This window comes from Pelobates fuscus, chromosome 2, assembly GCF_036172605.1.
Source record: "Pelobates fuscus isolate aPelFus1 chromosome 2, aPelFus1.pri, whole genome shotgun sequence".
Taxonomy (NCBI): Eukaryota; Metazoa; Chordata; class Amphibia; order Anura; family Pelobatidae; genus Pelobates; species Pelobates fuscus.
The window spans coordinates 386,056,338-386,071,801 of record NC_086318.1 but is presented as its reverse complement, the minus strand read 5'-3'; the positions used below and the strand labels follow the sequence as shown (position 1 = coordinate 386,071,801).

Genomic DNA, 15,464 nt, shown 5'->3' with positions numbered 1-15,464 from the left:
ACAGTCTATACTAACCACAGAAGAAACTCTCTTAACTCCACAGGAGCCAATTATTAGGTTCCAAAGAGTGTGGCATCCACTGAGTCCAGTTTATTATTACAATTTTCTTTTAGTAATATATCAACAACACGTTGATATGTAGGACGGTTTACAGAATGAAGCCAATCCAAATATTGCAAAATTCAGAAACCCATTTCCTGTTTCAGCAGTCTGTGGAATTAAAGGGACACTATAGTCACCAAAACAACGTTAGTTTAATGAAACAGTTTTGGTGTATTGATCATGCCCCTGCAGTCTCAATACTCAATTCACTGTCATTTAGGAGTTAAATCACTTTGTTTATGAACCCTAGTCACACCTCCCTGCATGTGACTTGCATAGCCTTCCTAAACACTTCCTGTAAAGAGTCAGCTAATGTTTATCCTTCCTTTATTGAAATTTCTATTTAATTTAGATTTTCTTATCCCCCGCTATATTGATAGCTTGCTAGACCCTGCAAGAGTCTCCTGTATGTGATTAAAGATCAATTTACAGAGCAAGAGATAAAATTGTTTAAGGTAAATTACATCTGATTGAAAGTGAAACCAGTTTTTTTTTTTCATGCAGGCTGTGTCAATCAGAGCCAAGGGAGGTGTGGCTAGGGCTGCATAAACAGAAATAAAGTGATTTAACTCCTAAATGGCAGTGAATTGAGCAGTGAAACCTGAGAGGCATGATCTATCCACTAAAACTGCTTCATTAAGCTAAAGTTGTTTAGGTGACTATAGCGTACCTTTAAGACTGATGTTCACATATTATACTCTGTCCATGTACCTATTAACACATCAAGATGGAATATTTTGAACACAGAACATTAGACTATGAATGGGACCGGTTTAAGCTTTCCATAAGAGCAGCTTTGATAACATGCCTCTTATAAATTGTGTTGTCATCTTATAAGCTAAACACATATTTAATGTATTATATAGATATTTTTCCTTTCCGCTCGCACCCTGCTCCCTGCATTGGCTCCCAGTTAGATATATGGCTCAATTTAAAATTCTGGTGCTTGATTACAAGTCCCTACATAATGCTGCTCCAACCTACCTATCCTCCCTAACACACAAGTATGTCCCGTTAAGGCCCCTACGCTCTGCCAAAGACCTACGTATATCCTCTGTCCGTACTCCTACCTCTAATGCTTGCCTCCAAGACTTTTCCAGGGCTGCATCTCTTCTGTGGAACTCCCTTCCCTCCTCCGTAAGAATTTCACCCAGTATCCACTCATTCAAAAAATCATTGAAAACTCACTTCTTCAAGAAAGCATATCAATTAAACTGTTAGCAGGTTTTCATCCCCCACCCTCCATGACTCCTCTCCTGCAACTTTAAAAATTACCTATTAACCCCTTAAGGACCAAACTTCTGAAATAAAATGGAATAATGACGTGTCACACACGTCATGTGTCCTTAAGGGGGTTAAGCCCACAGCGAATACTTTTCTAAAATCTTACTTCATACCCCTACTTTTACCCTTTGTGTCACTATACCCCACTCCCTCTAGAATGTAAGCTTATTGAGCAGGGCCCTCCACCTCTCTGTTCCTGTACGTCGAGTTGTCTGGTTACAATTAAATGTCTGTTAGTCCACCCTTTGTACAGCGCTACGGAATCTGATGGCGCTATATAAATAATAAAATAATAATAAATAATAATATGTTAAAATAAGCAATAAAAAAATAAATAATAAAGTGCCCGTTGTCATTCCTAGCAATAGCAGAAAACCCTTTCTGAAACCGGTTCACGAATCAGGAGACTCTCCTTTTGGACGGTGTGGTATAAACTTACACCATAAACCCCTGCCTGATATGCAGTTCCATTTAATCATATCTCTTGAACAGAAATGCTAAAAAGTTTGTGTGCAATGTGATTCCAAATAATAAAATGTTATCCCCACATTTTACGGCAGATTGTCACAAATTTTGCAAAAGAGTAAGTGGACAATTCTCTTTAGACATAAAAAAGGACAGGCTTGTAGATGCAGCGGTTTTAGCAAATTACTGTAGTTCTCAGACACTACACACAAAGAGACAAGAAAAGTGGGCCTACTTGCACTATATACTTCACAAGATGCATAGGTAGTTAAATGTTTGGAATGTCCCTTTAAAATTTTCTGGAATATAGCTAAATTGTAACCGCAAAGAATCTCCCCAGTGGCTCGTGTTTGCATAGTAGTTTAGTTAATGTTTAGTTGAACTATGAATTCCCAAAACCTCTTGAAACATCTAGATAAAGAATTGGCTAAGACATCTCTTGAAGCCCTGGTGTTTAGCATCAAATTAATTACATTTGGGGGTCGTTTAGCTATGACCATCCTCAGTAGATACTTCTGCATTATCTTGAAAAAATTAACAATATTGCCTCTACTCACGGCTGTCTTAACAGCATTATAGGCCCCCAGGCAAAGCAATGCACTGGGGCCCTACCTACAACCACTCACAGGAATAAAAATGTAGCTTATCGATAAAATTCAGCTAGTATTTATTGGTACCTCCAACAAAATCATGATGTAAAGCAGAGATTAATCCACACCAATGTTTGGACAATATAACATGAAGCTTGAAGTTTAAAAACAAGAAATTCAACTTTAAAAAGGTACTCCATTGGTAAATCATACAGACGGTGATGGCACAGTACAAAATTATTTTGGATTATTCATTATTAATCATGTCTTCAACACATAGCTTTACGGTTTCAAAAAGCTATGTGTGTTGATTTTGTCTTGATTTATGTGCGTTTAGTACATGTACTTTGTTTTCGGCAAGTTCAAGATGCATTCGCAAAAGCAAGATCACATGTACAAATAACAGCTGATACTTTGGTGATGAGCCCACCTAAATATATTTTTTTAATAAAGAGGGTTATAAGTTTTTCCATACACAATATTTATATTTGCGATACTGCCATTAACATATAAATACACGATATTCGTATAACCTTACTCTAACAAGACAACCCAATGGTCCTACAACATATAATAAAGCAGTGGAGAATTATCAAAAATTAGCAAAAATTTACGGGTAAAATAATTGACGGGATCAACATTGACCTCTTAGAGAGAATTATCCCAGACTTTTAAAAATCGCAGGGAGTAAAAATAAAAGATTGATGTAAAATTTATCATATTTTACCCTTTAGGGATCTAATACAAAAATTAGATCTACCAAATAGAAAAATATTCAAATTTTTGAGAATCAAATGTTTCTTGAAAGATCATTTTCTTAAAACACAGGAGGAAGAGAAGGGCCTTATTAATATAATATTCTGTGGCAAAACAATTAAAATGGTTACTCTAGCGCTAGCTATGCTATTAAGGTCCAGATTTTCAACCGTCCATCCTCCAGCTTTAAAAAAAAAAAAAAATGGGAGAAGGAATTGGGGATAAGTATAAAGAATAAAGAATAGTGCCTTTCCTTGAATAAAATTAAAAGAGTGGTGCATAGCTTGGGCATTTTGGAAACACATGTAAAAACAATGCATAGATGGTACTTAGTACCAAAAAACCTATCTAGAATATCATCAATTCACCCCCCCCCCCCCAATTTGTTGGAGATGCAATCAAGCTGAAGGTACAAATTGAATTCAATAAAACGGCAACCAATGTACAAGGAGCTGTCACCATGGAAAACGTCTATTGTTAATCATATGTGGGCGTCTTGCTCATTATGTGAGGGTAATGTAAGCCTTCTGTAAGAAAGATGGGAATCTATATTATATCATATTAAAAATGAGCATTCATGGGAAATGCTGCAATATTATTGTACAACAGCTTATATTGAAATAAGCCCACTGTTTATGTATGCATTCCATATGTATAGATTATTAAATGAAAAAATAAATAAAAATAAAATTTGCTTGGAGTGAAAAATTTTTACAAAATAATGTAATAAGTTACATATAAGAAACCAGTGTTGTTAATAAATAACATTTCTCAATATGAAATATAGATGTTTTCCTCACATAGTCTATACCCCTATCACATATATATCATCCCATATGCATTCAGTTCTCAGTTGTGCATGTATATACATATATATCTTGCCCCATATATATTCTATATGTTGCCATAGTACCATGACACGGCCCATACCATATCGCCCTCATATTGCAGCGATGTTGCCTTTTTGGACACACACAGAAACACTGACATACGCACAAATAAATACACTCTGATACATGTACACACATACACACTCTGAAGGGGTCTCTATTCTTGATTCCCTTAAAGTGCATTGGGATCCCAGGTTGGCCAGAGGGCTGTGAAACAGGTCTGCACCTCCAGTTGGGTGCAGACCCCTCTGAATGCTTCAATCCGTTCTCTAACCAGGATAGAGCATCTACAATGCTCTACAGCCAGCCATAGGTGCAGGCATGCGCAGGGCTGAGCACGGAAATCTATATATCTCACCACCCGCCCGTGCAGCAGCAGGGGGGCATAACATGCCCTACAATGATAACGCCAGTTCTAACATCTGGGCAGCAATTGCAAACAGATTTAATTTGCAATAAACTAATTTAATTTGCAAAAGTTAAACCATTCTAGGCAGTGGGTGCATACCCTGGGAATTTAATGTACTCAATTCATGGCACGAAGGGGTTAACAAAGACCCTGGACAATTTCTGCCTGCTGTCTTTTTTCTGCTGTATTCCATCAACAACATCTCAATGTACCCCCTGCTATTTAATCCACAGACATAGCAACCCTATGATGCTAGTGGTTGAGTTGGGAATTATTCCTTGCTTGCTGTCCCATGGAGGAGTGCTTCTGCAGTTAACCCCAGCTGATCCAGAAATCCCGTGGCATGAAAAGATCCTGGACTGCCTTGCTCTTGTTCTTCAATGTGGCATCATGACTTTCAGAGCTTGCAGGATGTAACACCATAACACATCTTCCCAGAGACGTGACTGACGTGGCTGAATGCAAAAAAATGCTGCAAGTTGTCTCTGCTATCGCAACACACAGAAACAGTCCAGTCCCAGATTTAATAATGTGCAGAATGGGGCATCTCCCAATATTCATCACTAACAGAGGATGATCAGCAGGGAGTAGAGGTCTACACTCTTCAAAACCCATGCGTTGTCCTGAACTTGTGGTGCTGTTCTGCTGTCCTTGGTTTGCTCCCTGGTGTCCTGCCTCTGGCTATGTGCTAGCACTGCAACTCAGAGCAATAATTTCATGCTCAGACAGCTTCATCAATGCTCTCATCACAGGCTACCCTGAGTGGGGCGTTCAGAAAGCCCCCCCCCCCTAAATCGCTTGAAAGAGGGGTGCCTGCACTTGTGATCCAGGAGTACATTTTCTATGTGAAGGAAGAGAACTTTTACCAGCACAATGCATAGACATTTTTTACCACTGTTTTACCACTGCGACTGTGAACATGTCAATCACACAATTTGGGGAATTATTGGAATATGGGTAATATTGGTTTATCACTGATACATTTCACAGACAAGAAGAATCTCTGAGCTGCAATGTGCAATGATAACTGAACAAATTCTACTTTATAAAAATATGATCAACACATACGCTAAACATTTGGATTTTAAAATGAGTGCCCCTGTCAGAATGCTTTAGGTACCAAAGGGTGGGTAAACTATTCCTCACGCCCGTGGTACTGAAAGTGTTAAATCATATGTCCTGCGCAATAGAGTGAGCATGTGATGTGAGCAGGAGCAAAGGAAACATCCTAATATGTCAGTAACACAAACTATTGCAAAACAATAAAAGGATAGACTGATACCAGTAGGCTTACCACACTAACAGTTATTGTGTCACTATTGTCCTTTCTTTAAAAAAAAACAAAAATGTTTGGGATTTCCGCTGATTTAATGAGATTGAGGCAGAATATTGTATTACGGTACAAGATAGCAAATAGTAGGGTATTATTATTATACCTTACACAAATACAGCATACTCTCTAGTTCTAATTAATAGGCATGATATCCTACTTCGCTGCATTCTATTCTAAGAACATGCAAAGCTTGAAGGAATGTTAACAAGCAGATTGTAACTGTCTGAGGCTTCAGGCTTTCTATCAATTGAAAGGACACAAAGGAGGGACTAAATGTTTCCTAACCTCCCAGCAGTTGTCACCTCAATGCTGTAAGACAACGCATGTCATAGAAGGAAGGAAATATGTTTGTGTGGCTTGGATCCTGGAGATTGGCATACTGTTTAATTCACCACAGGTAGACACATAGAGAATGGTGTTTAGCGATTGGATCAGTGGTTCTTTACCCTTTTTTATAGGGACCCATTCAATACAACGCCATCCCTTAGCAACCTATTCTTCAACAGTACAAACAGTGAAGTGGCGCATTCCCCCTCATTGTGATTGTAACAGAGCTCCCTGCACCCCTGGCTGGGCACCTCTGCCAAGGACCGCTCCCTAGCTGGAACAGGAGACAAACCGCAGCACTTCTTCCCACAGTCACCATGGCTTGACTGGGGCCCTGGAAGAACTCTTCCTGGAGCCGAATGGGGAATTTGCTCTAGACACCCCCAGGCACTGGACGACACTCAGTCCTGGGAGATCTAGTCCTTACAAGGACTTTCCCCATTGAATCCACTGCAAGCTGGAACAGCAGACACACAGGTTACATCTTCCTTCCCTTAAATAACAGGATGACACACATTTTTGGAGTGCAAGCTGGAACGCTTTAATGGCAGCCACAACTGGCCTTATATGCATGTCCCCATGCAAGGGGCACTCCCCCTGGACCTGAGAGTAAACCACAGTAAAAAACAAATAAACAATTACATTGGCTCTCAGGCCTAGGACACTCCCACACAAAATCTGATAATCCCTCCTCTGTGCCTGGGAGATAATTGGATCAGGAACTGTACTAATCGAATCCAATTATCTCCAAGCACAGAAAAAACATACTTTTTCCAAAACACGCCAAAAGTACCCTAAAAATACATGAAACCCCATAACAGTTGCATCCCCTGATAGTTTCCTGCAAGTCATTTATTTGACTGAAACAAAGCAAGATATACCTATACCTAGAAAGATAAAAAAGAAAGTACGCTCATAGGGGATTAACGTTAATATAACAAACGGACCCTTTTTTTAATATGTCACACTCACAGAATTGAGGTTGTTTTCAAGCCCATCAAATCAGTAGATTCTCATAAATTCCTCGTAGTTGGAGTAGTGGACATTACATGCAAAAAATAAAAGATAGCATAGTATAGCACTGTTGAAAAAATATAAATCAGCTTTAATGGTTGCACTTACAATATAAAAGATGTAAAAAGGCCCATCAGTACAATTCTGTTATCCCGTCAATACAGAGAACGAAGTCCTTGTAGAGATCTCAGGCAGGCAAACAGAAAAATGTATAAAATCAAATAAAAGTTACAGCAAATAACTCTAACGTTATATTAACGTTAATCCCCTATGAGCGTACTTTCTTTTTTATCTTTCTAGGTATAGATATATCTTGCTTTGTTTCTATGTATATTGAGGATTAAGAGGAATCCTTTTGTTATACCTGACCAAAGAAAGGGAAGTAATTATCCTTTCTATATATTTTTCACATACTGCACTTGGGTGGTCTAAACTTGTATTTCCTCATTTATTTGACTGACCTCAGGCATGGTCCTGAAAACGAACAAACTACAGAACAGAGTCAATAGTCTTTCCCTGGAACTTGTTCCCCTCATCCAGATGAATGATTTCACCTAACAGTGCCCTTCTAAGTTGTATAGAACCGAATGCAGGCGATGATGGAAGTCTAGCGGTGTTCAGGAGTTTCTGTGTCCGATTTTAGTTCCATGAGATTCATGCCCAAACACAGCTGCCTGCGTTCATGCGAACAAGATGGCCGCCACCTCGTGGTTGGCCATAGGAATTGCGGCCACCCAGACGAACAATTAGAACACTGCGGTGAGAAACGTTCCAAGCTGTTAATAGGTGTTAACAAGCTCCAGGGTGGTCTCTGGTTCGTGCGGTTGTTCGGTAACTAAACCATATAATCCCAATTGCGCGAATGGAGACTTTTATATCACATTTATTAAGGTCCATAGTCTGTGGGCAGAAGGCTGGCAAGCAGGCTCCTCTAGGAACTCGTGGCAAACTCTCTTGGACAGGGGAGTTTGTCACAGTGATATTAAGTATACTAAATAGGAAATACACAAAATACCAACATAAATCTATTCTCAATGTCTAAGGAAGTCATCATCACATTGGGGAACAGGACGCAGTTATAATACATTTATAATTTATTTACAGTTGCTAAGTTGACGGTCTGGGACACAAATTATATGATATGCCTTGAAACTCACTAAAACTACATGGAGACCAAATTGTGGCCCTGATGCAAGAATTTAGAAACCTTGACTAGATTGTGAGGCAATCTAATAATATTTTTTTTATTTTCCATTTTGTAATAGGATAAAACTGGACTGTTATAAAAGCATTAGCTGTCATAGGTTCCTTCATTGCTTGAAACACAAAGTTTGCCTCATCCTCTGTTATTCGCTGAGATATTTCAAATGGTACTAATAGTGTCCCTTCTGTAAACACAAACACATTCTTACTGAACCTGATAGCTGAGACTTTATACACTATTTGACTAATTTATTTGTTGTTTTCTTTTTTTCTTAGCATTTTCTTATTTTTTTGACTGACAAGGGAGAGCAGAAAAGAACTCCCGCAAGTATAGCAACCACAAAACATGTTCTGCGGTTGCTATGGAAACTCCCTATCCGGCGCTTCTAGCATCGGCTAGGTAATATTGGAATGGAGTGACGTGACATCACTCCGTTCCGATGCCGACATGCTTTCAACGAAGCCAGCCTGCCAAAGTCATTGTGGATATAATCCCAAAGCAGGGCAATTTAAAGAAGAACAGAGCTGGATCAGAGGACGTCCCGGAGGTGGGTGTTACATGAAGAATAACACCCACAAAGCTTTAAGATGGCGGCACTGAGATGGAGGAGAGGTGAGTAAAGCTCTATATTTTACAATAAATACCTCATGTAACTTTGTTTATTGTGTATTTAATGTATATGGAGGGCTTTCATATAAGTTGAGTTTTTCACAAGCAGTTCACTCAAACATGTATTCCTGACCCTATAGTGTTAAAAACACCATTTACGTCGCTTGCAGAGTGTGGAGATGCTGAACGACAGTGCTGCACACTGTGCAGCACTGCCCCAGGAAGCATCTCCAGTGGCCATCTGATGAGGCAGTGTTTGCATGAGAATGCCTGCAAGCAATGATTATATTAACCATAACAACTACATTAAGCTGTAGTTGTTCTGGTGACTATAGGGTCTCTTTAAATGTCATTGCTTGCTTACTCTTATTTTGACTATTATATTACAACACTGTGGCTCAGATGCTGATTGTATTTTAGCAGTGAACTACACATACAATAAATGAAAAGAAAAACATGCCAAGCTGTTACACATCATATCTATCCTTGAAGCTTTGTGGAAATGTAGTAGCAGCTTTCACTTGAACATTATTAACATATTTCTGTTTGGACAGTTCTGCCAATATTTACACAACTGGACTCAGTGTTGTTTTGGCAGATCGTCTGATATTTTGTGACACATCCAAGTGTGATAGCTGAATAAAGGTAAAGCTCTTGAAATATTTAGTGATTTGGATATTAAAGGTACACTCCAGGCACCCAGACCACTTCTGCCCATTGGAGTGGTCTGGGTGCCAACTCCCACTACCCGATCCCTGCAAGTGTAATTATTGCAGTTTTTTTATAAACTGCAATAATTACATTGCAGGGTTAACTCCACCTCTAGTGGCTGTCTACTAGACAGCCACTAGAGGGCACTTCCTGGTTTCTAGCACAGGAAACCTGTGCTAGAGCGTCGCTGGACATCCTCACGCTGTGTGAGGACCTCCAGCGTCGCTCAAAACCCCATAGGAAAGCATTGAAATGCATTTTCAATGCTTTCCTATGGGGAGCACTAATGCGTATGCGCGGCCACCGACGCAATGCAAAGGAGGAGCGGCGGCGGAGGAGGAAGCAGCGACGAGGGAAATCGTCGCTGAATCAGGTAAGTTACTGAAGGGGTTTTCACCCCTTCAGCAACCGGGGATTGGGGGGTGGGAGGGAGAGGGGACCTGCAGTGCCAGGAAAACGGATTGTTTTCCTGGCACTGTAGTTTCCCTTTAACCCCTTAAGGACACATGACATGTGTGACATGTCATGATTCCCTTTTATTCCAGAAGTTTGGTCCTTAAGGGGTTAAAGGTTTTTTTTCCAACCATTTTTTGTATTAATTAGAATAATGCCCTATTGCCATTAATCTTTAGGTCCCACCCAATATAAATGCTCAAAGATCGTTTTAAAAGAAGTTTTACTTACCTGTATCGGTCTAAAGTCACGATAGCTGTGCAGAGTTCCAGTCAAAGGCTTCTTATAGGGAAGCCTTTGATTGGATGATCCAACAGGCTCAGACCGCATGCGTGGAAGCTGGGTTGAAAAATATATTATCAGAAGGGATAGAGAGGCAGGGGGAGCAGCTTTCACTGTGGGAGGGAGGGGGTAGAGAGCTTACCCTTGCAGAGAAGCAGTTATGTCTATCATCAGTGAGAAGTGCATGCTGACAACAAACATAAAATATGCACAGAGCTTACATTAGGCAGCCCTGAACAAAGTTCCAGGCTGCCTAGTCATGTATGCGGGGGGTGTAACTAGCCCCCGGTGCACAATTGTCAATAACTCTTGATGTGTGGTGTTTCAAGCTGAAACAGTGCACATACAAACTCCTACAACCATGACCACTTAAAAAAAGCAGAAGTAGTCAAGGTGACTGGAGTAATACTTTAAAGAGTTTATGAGGCCTGGAACTAGGGCATTATTGAACTAAAGAAATTCTTGGTCGCTACTATAATTGGCATGTCTGACTAATGCCGCTTAGATTTTTAGGGACTAGGCAACACGTGGTTAACATAACATGCTTAGTAAAATTATTTTACAAGGAAGAGAGGAAGACTGAATGAGAAGTTATATTTTCATCTAGTCATTAAATGTTGTACTATTTGAGCACATTGACATGAAAATAATTAAATACATTATTTTCTAAAACCCCTCCAAAATGCACTTTCTGGAGGTTATTTGCATGCAAATAAATTGGTAGTGAAGTTATATTTACCTGTTGGCAGTGGATGTGTTGGCAGACTAAGTTAACTGTGCATCCACTTTGGCTTGCACACTATATAGAATTAGATTATATTTTAGTCACTGACGCACATTAGTGCGGAGCCGCAGTGGTAGCATGGGAAAACCTTTTTAAAATCACATGCTTCCTGGACTCATGTATCTCATGAGCACAATTACTTGAGCACAATTCACGATTTACACAATATGACAGATAAACTGCTGATGCGTGCACTGATTTTCAAATAATATTTTGTTTCAGGGTTTTTGGGAACATCCCTGAGCTCTCATTTAACAAATAAGCTAGCTCACAGGTTTTTAACAGAATCAAGGAATACAAGATTCTAACTGATCTGGACGAAAGTACATGTAAGGTCACACAGAAACTCTGAACTAAACTATCAGTTAACAACAGGAAGCCTGTATCTAATCAGCAGTATCTCCTTAGAAATGCATTGCGCTGCAAGCAATAATCACATAGTAGACAAGCTTTTGTCACAAACAAACACACACAGGATTGTTCACTAAAAAGTGACTTGTTAGGAATTCCAAGTGAAGGCATAACTGAAAACATAGCTGACAGTCAGCCCCCCCCCTCCCCCTCCCCCAATTTGGCTATTGAGGTCTGTAAGCTAAAATTCCCTCTGTATTACCCATCAACTCTCCTCTTAGTAATGTGATATATGGGAAGGTTATGATGGCATGCCAGTAGTAGACATGGCTGCCGCTCTCTGCCCTCTTGTTACTTCAGGAGAGCCTACCTGGGGGGGAGGAGAGCTTGTCACCTGGGTAGGAAGAAGCTGTCTCTGTGGGCTGACCTGCAATTCGCTGCATGCTGCCAGGATGAGTAACAGCCACCCTCTGCGGCCATACACAACCATCTGAGAAATTGACCATATGCACCTACTATCGGAGAATGTTGACATGCTGATAAATGGTGAAGAATACAGTGATGTTACCTTTATTTACGAAAATAAGAAGTTTCCAGCTCACAGAGTCATCCTGGTTGCCAGGTGTCAGTATTTCAGAGCATTGTTATATAGAGGAATGAGGGAATCTCAGCCTGAAGCAGAAATCGTCCTGCAGGACACTAGTTCAGAGTCCTTCACCATGCTAATAACATAAATCTACACATGGCTAGCCACTCTTCAAGATGAACGGGAGGATGTCATCCTGGAATTTCTCAGCTTAGCTCATAGATATGGCTTCAAGGACTCCACGTCGGAACACCTTTGGACTATTCTCAAGATTCAGAAAGTGTGCATAATTTATTATGTGGCCAACCTGTACTTGCTATCCAAACTGACCAGCACCTGCTGTATGTTTATGGATCGTAATGCACAGGATGTCATCACCAGCGAGGGCTTCCTGTCATTGTTCAAGGGTGCGCTCGTTTTCCAGGCTCTAATGCAGTGGAGCAAGCACAATCCCAAGAAGAATCATACTGAAATAATGGTAGCTGTTCGCCCACCTCTAATGAGTCTCACACAGCTACTGAAGGTGTTGAAACACTCTGCTTTCCCCAGACGCCATCTTGGTGCCATCAAAGTGTGACATCTTATTCGTACTATATTGAGGTATCCATGGATGAACTGGAATTGATCCATTTCGTTGATCACTCGCAGTTCCTGTGACAGTCCTGGTAGAAGCTATTTTCCCAGCTTGTGTCTGCAGGTATGTTCGAATCATGGGACACATTCAAACAAAAGCCATTTACAGTGTAAATTGCTGTTGGTTGAATGCATGTTCACCAACCAGCCATTTACACTGTAGAAAGGCTTATTGGTCCCTACAGACAATGTTGCTACCATCTCTGAATGTGCCAGCATGATCCATGGTTCCAGTTGATGTCGGAATGCCTTGCTGAATGCAGACACCAAGAATTACGACTTGGATTCTGGTTACATGTGTCACCAGCTGTGCTGGGGTGCCACTGTTGTTCAGCTTGCTCAGCCCTATATGATCGTATTGATTACACAGCAAACAAAGTTTTTCACTGCGTTCATTTTGAGAGTTCAGGACAGACTGTCACGCAGAAGTAAGATTGTAACAAAGAAAGTACTTCCTCTGATCAGAACCATTCAATGCCGCAAGGTATCCGAGCCTTGAATGCTGGCTCTTTGCAATTATTGACTGACCAGAACGGCCTGGCCATATGAAGAATCGAATCAGGAATGTTGTGAAATTAAGTCTCGTTTCCATTCACACTGAACTTTCTGATTTGTATCAATTCAGCACTAACACTGGAAGCTTGTCACAAGGAAATTATTCACTTCTATTTGTAAAAATAAAAATCAAGGCATGTCGAAGAGAAAATAGGTTACAATCCTCATAAAGGCAGCAATTAGTACACAGCCTCCATGGTGGAAACATGTCAATCGGGCTATCACTGCGTATGTGGTCGGATGGCTTCTGAAACACAACCTGCGGCCCTGCAGAGGATCCGGACTAATTGAGGAATTTATAACTTTTTGACAACCTGAAGTAGATGTATTACTTATATATTGTGACTATTGGTTGGAAGGTTCTAAATAACTCACAGTTATTGCTTATGTTTGTTTTTTTGTGTTTGGGGGTGATTGGTACAGAGGTGCAGATACTCTCCCTGTGTCTGTGTATTTGTCATGCAGTCATCAGAGACATCTGATCTCCCGACCGATTTCGAGATAAGATGAAAGGCTGCAGTGATGCTAGATTAGTATATAGTAGATCATTCTGTCCATCGAAATCACAACCCTTTGCCATGAATGACCTTGTGTTGGCGGTCTTAATTAATGTATAGAGAATGTTATTTCCCAACGTGCTCCAACATGAAGAAACTCACAATGTTTTGCACTATAGTTACACTTAATCCCCTCAGTTTCTGCATGTCAGGAATAGAATTAAAAGTAAGCATATAGAACATCTACTAATATTTCAATTAATATGGTTTCTGTGGACTTTACCAGGCTGTGGTATACTGTGCATTTCACTCAGTTTCTAATAAGTGAAATTTGTTAAAGTAGGACAACTCCTGAAAATACATATACAGATATTTGAAAAAACTCAATTTAAATTCATTCAAAATTTTTATTTATTTTTAAATTCTGGCAATTCTTATTTTAGTAACTGAAATTACTCAAGGTTAGCCCTTTCATAACGCACAACCCAAATATTTTTTTCTCACAACAGTGTTCTTTTAAATGACACTGACAAACAAAAGTATATGTTATTGTGTGCTGAACTCATGCTGAGCAAGAGTAATGAAAATAATCTCTATCTTTCAAATGCAAACAAAACAGACAAACCTATCCTTCAAGGATTGTGGTTAACTATTAAACAGCTAAAAGTTATCAGATTTATAGAACAAGTATTTCTGCATCAAGGCAGACAAAATGGTTTATTTTAATGTAAAACAAAAACGTATTATTTTATGGCGCGGTTAATAAACAACCACCTCAATCAACTTTTAAAAACAAATAACCAAATAAAAGTAAGAACATGTACTATAGAAGGAGGTCCTGGTAATAAACCATTTTTTTTTTTTTTAATTCTGTATTTTATTGTGCAAATATTATACATAACAGTCTCGTCACGCCACAACAGCGGACCAAACAAATGCAGTATACATATATTGACATCGTCATGGCATTTAGATTTCTTGCACATTTTTTATGTTAAATGCAATTTCTAACAGATTACTCGAGGATGTCTGGGTTGAGTGAGCCTGAGCAGGTTCATAAGAGATGCTAGACAAAGTAGTTAGTAAACTAACCAATAAAGAGGTTATGCAAAATTATACAATTTATAGACGTCAGAACAAATACATTTCTTTAGGAAAACATAAAAGTACAATATAAAATAATCATGCTGGGTCTGGGTAAGGAGCTTTGTTTTTTTCAAGCATGAAAATAACAGAGGAATAAACAGGCTAGGAGACATCCGCAGTTTGCCATAAACACGCTAGGCTACCTGTGATGCAACAAAATTTTTTCCCGCCTGGTGTTATGGTTTGTTATGCAGCCCTGTAAGTTATGAGCCCTAGGTCATTAGTATGGCTGATTAGGTTCTCGCTGTATTAAGTATGTGTGTCGCATTAAGTCTTGCTGCTATGTGGTTGCTAGTTTGTGTGTTGCTTGTGATGTAGTGAGACCTATGTGGGTGCATGCTCTTGAATGCCGTGTAAATTCCATGTACATATGGTCACTATATGGAGCTACTAGCAAGCCCAGTGGAAACAATGCATAAAGCATGAGAGTGAAACATTGGAGCAAGAATACAGTGAAGTATGTCAATAGGCATTGCAATGGAG

At 39.7% G+C, this 15,464-nt stretch overlaps 1 protein-coding gene and 1 pseudogene across 1 annotated transcript in view; one reads left to right on the top strand and one right to left on the bottom strand.

Annotated features, from left to right (window-relative positions):
* The window catches only part of TLR5 (toll like receptor 5), a 76,862-nt gene that overhangs the window by 35,102 nt on the left and 26,296 nt on the right, over positions 1-15,464 (bottom strand). The gene's annotated exons all lie outside the window — the stretch shown is intronic.
* On the top strand, positions 12,017-12,727 carry LOC134586383 (BTB/POZ domain-containing protein 9-like; annotated as a pseudogene).